Genomic DNA, 6,926 nt, shown 5'->3' with positions numbered 1-6,926 from the left:
TTATAATAAAGAGATCGTGCATGAATAGGTAAGCATTCTTTTCATTTGAGTACTACTTAATAATCATAATCATGCGGCAAATTAGCAGGCTATAATTGATTTAGGGTGATTCGGCCCAATAGCTCTAAAAACGGGATACAACTCGGGCTGATGATACTTGGGCCAGTTCTTAACAAGTTGGGCTTATAAACTAGCCTACTAATCCCTCAATCTAACTAGAGCAATGTTGGAACCTCTTATGTATTTATCACTCGACCTTTAGTGATGGACAATGATACATGTATTAGGATAATGGAAGATAACAAACAATGATATATATATATATATATATATATATATATATATATATATATATATATATATATATAGTGATTAATATGATAGAGGATGATGGCCTGTGATGGTTATGTTATACTAGCGAATAAATGAATGATGAAGTTTGATGATGTATACGGTTATGTTGTGATTGATAATCATGATTATGATGATGAAATTGTGGGGTTTAGATTATAATGATAAGATGATCGATATAGATGATGATGAAATAATGGTTAATTGATGATGAGGATGACAAGGGTATGATATAGACCATAATGAAAATGATTATTATGATTATGATTATAATCATGATCATGATAGATAAAGATAATGATGGAAAGATGATATGGGTTTTTAGTTTAAGAAGAAGGAGGAGATAACAGAAAGAATTTTATAGATTTAAAGTAAGAATTATAACAAAAAAAAAAAAATCGTGACAGATCATTGGTTTAGATTGTTATCGGGTTAGCGGGACGTCGCGGGTTCAAACCCGGACTTGGGAAAAAAAAATTTAAGGACTACTTCTTGAGGTAGTTTACTTATTACTTATTATTATTATTAAAATTGTTGTTATTATTATTATTAACATTAATTACTACCTAGTATTATTAATAAGTATTATTAGTATTAAGAGTTAGGATAAAAATTATAATTTTTATTGTAACAATAATACAACTTTTTATTATTTATTATCATCATTATTAAAATTAATATTTTTATTATCATTTATTATTATTATTATTAGAATTATCATAAATTTTATCATAATTAGTATTATTTTTATCGTTATTATTATTATTACTACTAATATATCAAATGAAGATTTTCTATATAAAAATATATTTAGGACATAAAACCTGATCATATTAATACTTCATTGAAACAAGTACTAACACTGAAATTAACTTCGCTTTATTCTTTATTAATTCGCATTACATTATTCAAATCATGAACATTACATGTCTCGCATTAATGGAATTTCAATACAATATTTTATTAATCATTTTCGCACTAAGCAGGGTTAACTGAATGCCCTTCAACACACATATCCGCACTTGTCATAACCATAGCACATGAAGGCTCCATTTCCGCAGAAATCAGGGTGCCAATTCCCTTATTAGCAGAAAACTTTAGCATACCATGTATTGTAGATGGTATAGAGCCAAACATGCGCAAAGCTGTGCGGCCAAGTATCATATTGAACCGCGATTGATTTCGCATAATGTACAAATTCAATAAGGCTTGACGCCTTAGCGACTCATCGCTATCATCAACCAATTCCATTTGTAATTCCAATTGGCCAACAGGCCATGATGATTCTCCCGAAAAACCAGCCAATGAAACCGCAGTAGGTTTCATCAAAGCCTGAATTTGTGCGGGCAGCTTGAGAAAACATTGCTCGTACATGATATCTACACTGCTACCAGTGTCAACATGTACCTTCATGATTATAATGCCGGTATTAGCAACACGACATGAAATAACCACGGGCTTATCAACATCCGCATTCAAACGAGCTGAGGGAAATGTAATAGAGGGACATTTCCAGCTAACAATTTGCGCCGAAATTTGCAGCACTAACATTTCACCGTGCACTTCCACCACATTAATCACTTGTACCCCGCACTGATTTTCTTTCTTATTTACCATCCGTACTCCCAAATTTTTCACCGCAGGAGCTTTCCGCTCAACCGCGTTTGGGGCACTCGAACCATTAGCTTCAGCTGGCATAATGATCGCATTCGCAGTGCTGGATGAGTTCTACGCCAACAAATGGTCCAACTTACCCTGTTCATACGCTTCCGCAATAAATTCCGCTAAATCTCTGCAGCGATTGGTGTCATGACCGTAATCGTCGTGAAAGACACAAAACTTTGATCTGTCAAACCTGCTGTTTTCTCCCAATGGCTGCGGATCAGGGAAAAACTTAGCAACTCGCTCTTGCAGTAAGATTTCTTTAGGCGTTTTTGTTAGCATCTGAATGATATTGAATGACTCATTATTCCACTTGCGCGTAGAATAGCGGTTATTACGGCCATATGAATTGTTATCGTTCTGACCTTGAAACCTGTCATTACGCTGATATCCGCCGCCACCATTTTTTCGCGAAAAGCCTGGACCGCGATAGCTATCGCTGTTACCATCTCTGAAAGAGTCATTGTCATCTCGCCAACTTTTATCTCTACCCCAGCCACATGCAGGGGTAATACTGCTATCTTCTCCTCCGCGGATATAATCATAAGTTTCCTGTTGCACTTTTGCGAATGTCTGCGGGACATCTCTTCTTAATCGCTGCACAAGTGTAGGGTGTCGCTGTGGGTTGATAGCATGCAAGAAACCAGAAATTTTCTGATCTTCATTCAACCGCGGAATTTTCTGGCACTCATAAATATACCGCGTAAGTAGCGCACTTAGAGTCTCCTTGTTGCCTTGTTTAATATCGTGACACTCTATATGTGTCTTTTTCTGCGGTAATAAATTTTGAAACTGCAGCAAAAACTTTTTTCGCAGATCCACAAAGCCAACGATACTGCGAGATGGCAAGCTGTGAAATCATTCCCTTGCTGACCCCTGCAAGGCCATAGGAAACACTCTACATGCGACTGGTTCATCCCAGTTATAAGTGCTTACGACGCCCTCAAAGCGTTGCAGAAAATCCAAGGGATCAGTGAGGCCTGAGTAAACTCCCAACGTCGCCGGCACAATCGGCGGAGAAACAATTGGATAGTTAGAAATGTGCTGGACAAATTTATCTGCAGCAGTGGTAATTTCTGTTGCCTTTTTTGCGCGAATGTCTGTGTTATCCGCACAGAATTTGGTAAACATATCTTGCAGAAAATTTGGCTGATCGAACTTATGCTGCATTGATTTCGGCACAATGCTTCTGAAAGCATTCGCTAAAAAATTTTGGGCGTTTTCTCTGCGCGCTGCTTCAGACGCTTCACCTTCCTCCCCATAGCGATGGAAAGGTGTTGGTGGTCGCTTTCGCTTGACGTATGTATTTTTAACAAACTCTTCTGCGCTGTCTGAGTCATCAGAAAATTCATCTTCCTGCCTTGGCGCTTTCGCCAATCTGGACTTGTGTGCGGAGCGCGCGTGAATTTGATCATCCGCGTTATCACTATCACTGTCATTGTGCTCAAGAACCAACCGATCACTTTGTGATCCTGAACCACTTAATGGCCATAAGTATGTGCGCGGTATGCGAGATTCACAATTATGCTTAGCGTCTCTTTTGGCTTGCTCAATAGCAGTATTAACAATTTTCTCAGTGCGTAAACTGGATTTTCCCGATAAGATTTTTGCTCGCTTTCCTTCAGCGATTGATTCTTCGCGATTTTGCAATAACGTTCTGCGTGCGATCAGTTTTTCAGCGGCAGCTTCAGGCTGCGAATCGTTAGCATTGTTTGCATTAGATTTTTTAGCATTCGTTTCCTGAACCGATTTTCCCGCAGTAACACTTGCATCTGTTTGCATTGGAAATACGATAACGTTCTGCGAATCGCCAGGCAATGCATCAGCATTCGCAGAGACGCCAGTTTGTTTTGCATTTGACGTCATGATTGTTAAGCAGATTAACAATTTGCGTATTGGAAAAAACACCTGCAAATCATCACAACAAAAACACGATTTGAAATTAAACCGTTGAATTAATTGTTTAATCGGCGTAAAACAAAAAATTTTCAGTTTAATTTGTAAAACGTGTTCCACGGATGGCGCCAATTGATCAATCCTTAATTAATGATGTTGCTTAATTACGGATTGAGTGCAATAAGATTATAATGGAGGATGGGATGTTCGATGATTATTTTGGGCCCCGATGATCGTTTTTCACTTTAACTATCAAGTGATCAACCACCCCGACCCGGTCTTCGTTATCGATTAGCATGATTCACCTTAACTCAATGTAAGAAGTCCTTGGGCAAAGTCACAAGTGAAATCTACAAAGGCTTAGGCAAAATGGCAGAGAATCAACAACCCAAAAATGAGAGGCCAAGCTCCCTATTTATAGTATCCGTGATATCCGCGGTCTGCGAGATGCTCGGCTCTCCGCGGAAAGTCAGCGGATCAAACCGCAGTTTGGCACTTCAGCGAATACATAACCGCAGTCCTTTATTTGTGCGGATATATAGCTGCTATTCTTATTTTCAGCGAATATTGCATATCTTGACTTTAAAGTCCGCGCAATTCTGCTTTTGGCCTATAGCAAACAAAGTATACATATACAATGCTATGTATATGATCATTAATTACTACCTAGTATTATTAATAAGTATTATTAGTATTAAGAGTTAGGATAAAAATTATAATTTTTATTGTAACAATAATACAACTTTTTATTATTTATTATCATCATTATTAAAATTAATATTTTTATTATCATTTATTATTATTATTATTAGAATTATCATAAATTTTATCATAATTAGTATTATTTTTATTGTTATTATTATTATTACTACTAATATATCAAATGAAGATTTTCTATATAAAAATATATTTAGGACATAAAACCTAATCATATTAATACTTTTATAATAAATGTTAAATATCTATATAAAGATAAATATATCTAATTAAGTTATTAATAAAACATATGATATAAAATAACAAATAAAATCACTAATAATATATATATTTGTTCGATTACCATTACATGTATTAATTATACATGATTGAATAATAGGTTCGTGAATCCGAGGCCAACCCTACATTTGTTCAATCTCGTCATATGTATTTTTACTACAAAATACAGAATTGTGAGTTTCATTTGCTCCCTTTTACTCATTACATTTTTGGGCTGAGAATACATGCACTGTTTTAATAACTGTTTTACAATATTTATATGCGTGAGTTTCATTTGCTCCCTTTTACTCATTACATTTTTGGGCTGAGAATACATGCACTGTTTTAATAACTGTTTTACAATATTTATATGCGTGGGTTTCATTTGCTCCCTTTTACTCTTTACATTTTTGGGACTGAGAATACATGCGCTGTTTTTACAACTGCTTTATTAAATGCTTTTGAAATATATTTTGAACTGCGAATACATGAAATGCTTTTATAAATGTTTGACGAGATAGACACAAACAAAACATTCCTCGAATGAATTATTATGCAGACAGAAGTTCTGCGGATTATTATTGAATTATGTGGACATGATAATTACCACCATTGAATTATGTGGACATGATAATTGCCACCATTGAATTATGTGGACATGATAATTGCCACCAGTTGATGTGAATGTTATATATCGAGAGAATGATTTTATACACAGGTTATGTGTATGTTATTTTTGTGCACAAGATATGTGTACGATTATTATGATTTATGAAAATAGTTTCGTACACGAGAAAGATGTACTGTATTTAAAAGATATCGCATGTACATTACAGGTGGGTATAGGATTCGGGCCCATTTATACCATGCAGCATTTAAATCTTGTGGTCTATCAAAATGATGAATTTTATTGTTTTATGATAAACCTATGAACTCACCAGCCTTTTGGTTGACACTTGAAAGCATGTTTATTCTCAGGTATGAAAGATATCTTCTGCTATGTATTTGCTCATTTTAAAGATATTATTTGGAGTCGATCATCGCAATGGAACCAGATGTTGGTGACTTCGTCCGGACGGATTAGGACGGGGTATGACATGTGGTATCAGAGCAGTGGTCTTAGCGAACCAGGTCTTGCATTAGTGTGTCTAACTAATAGTTGTTTAGATGCATTAGTGAGTCTGGACTTCGACCGTGTCTGCATGTCAAAAGTTTTGCTTATCATTTCGTGTCGAAAATTATCTACTTATCATTCTTAGGGAATCACTTGCTTATCATTATTAATCTATACATATCTTACTGCCTGGATTGCATGAATATTGTACAGACAAAAATTCATATCTTAGCGTATATATTACTGTAGATTTTGCCTGACAGCTTCCGTAGATTCCTCCGTAACTTATGGGATTTTAGTATTATATATGCATATGTAAATTATGTATTGCAGGGTACTAATCTACATCCTATAATCTATTTCTTATCGAAAATCCTTCATATGATCGTACGAGATGAATCCCTCAACCAGTTTGAATTCCTCGAATTCCGACAGCTATTCCGATATGGAGTTTCACCTAAGCTCCGAAAGCAGTGTCACCATAATGAATCAACCAATTCATCTGGTGGGTTCGTAGCCTACTTAATCATTGGAGACAAAAAGAAGGTGATCCTTTCCATCAACCAAATTCACCTCTTGACGGTGAACCTGAAGCACTTACCGGCGAACCTGTTTGAGATACTATTTTCTCACTCATTTTCCGAATATCTCGTCACGATTATATTCTATCTAAAATTCTAGATCTTATTCATCCGCTCGTCCGAACCGACAATCATCCCGGAGTAATAGCAGAAGTCAACGAGCTTCACGCCCAAGTTATAGCCTTGCAAAATATGGTGCAAAACGTACCAGCTTCAGCAACATCACCGGCACCAACTGTACCACCAACATCAATACCAGTACCACCAACAACCTAAGTTCAACATCTCACACCTCAACATCACAATCGGTACCCCGAACATAATCATCGTTCTACGTATCGTTCTAC

Source organism: Rutidosis leptorrhynchoides, chromosome 8 (assembly GCF_046630445.1).
Source record: "Rutidosis leptorrhynchoides isolate AG116_Rl617_1_P2 chromosome 8, CSIRO_AGI_Rlap_v1, whole genome shotgun sequence".
In the NCBI taxonomy this organism is placed as follows: Eukaryota; Viridiplantae; Streptophyta; class Magnoliopsida; order Asterales; family Asteraceae; genus Rutidosis; species Rutidosis leptorrhynchoides.
The sequence above is the reverse complement of the archived record's forward strand: the minus strand, read 5'-3'. Positions refer to the sequence as shown.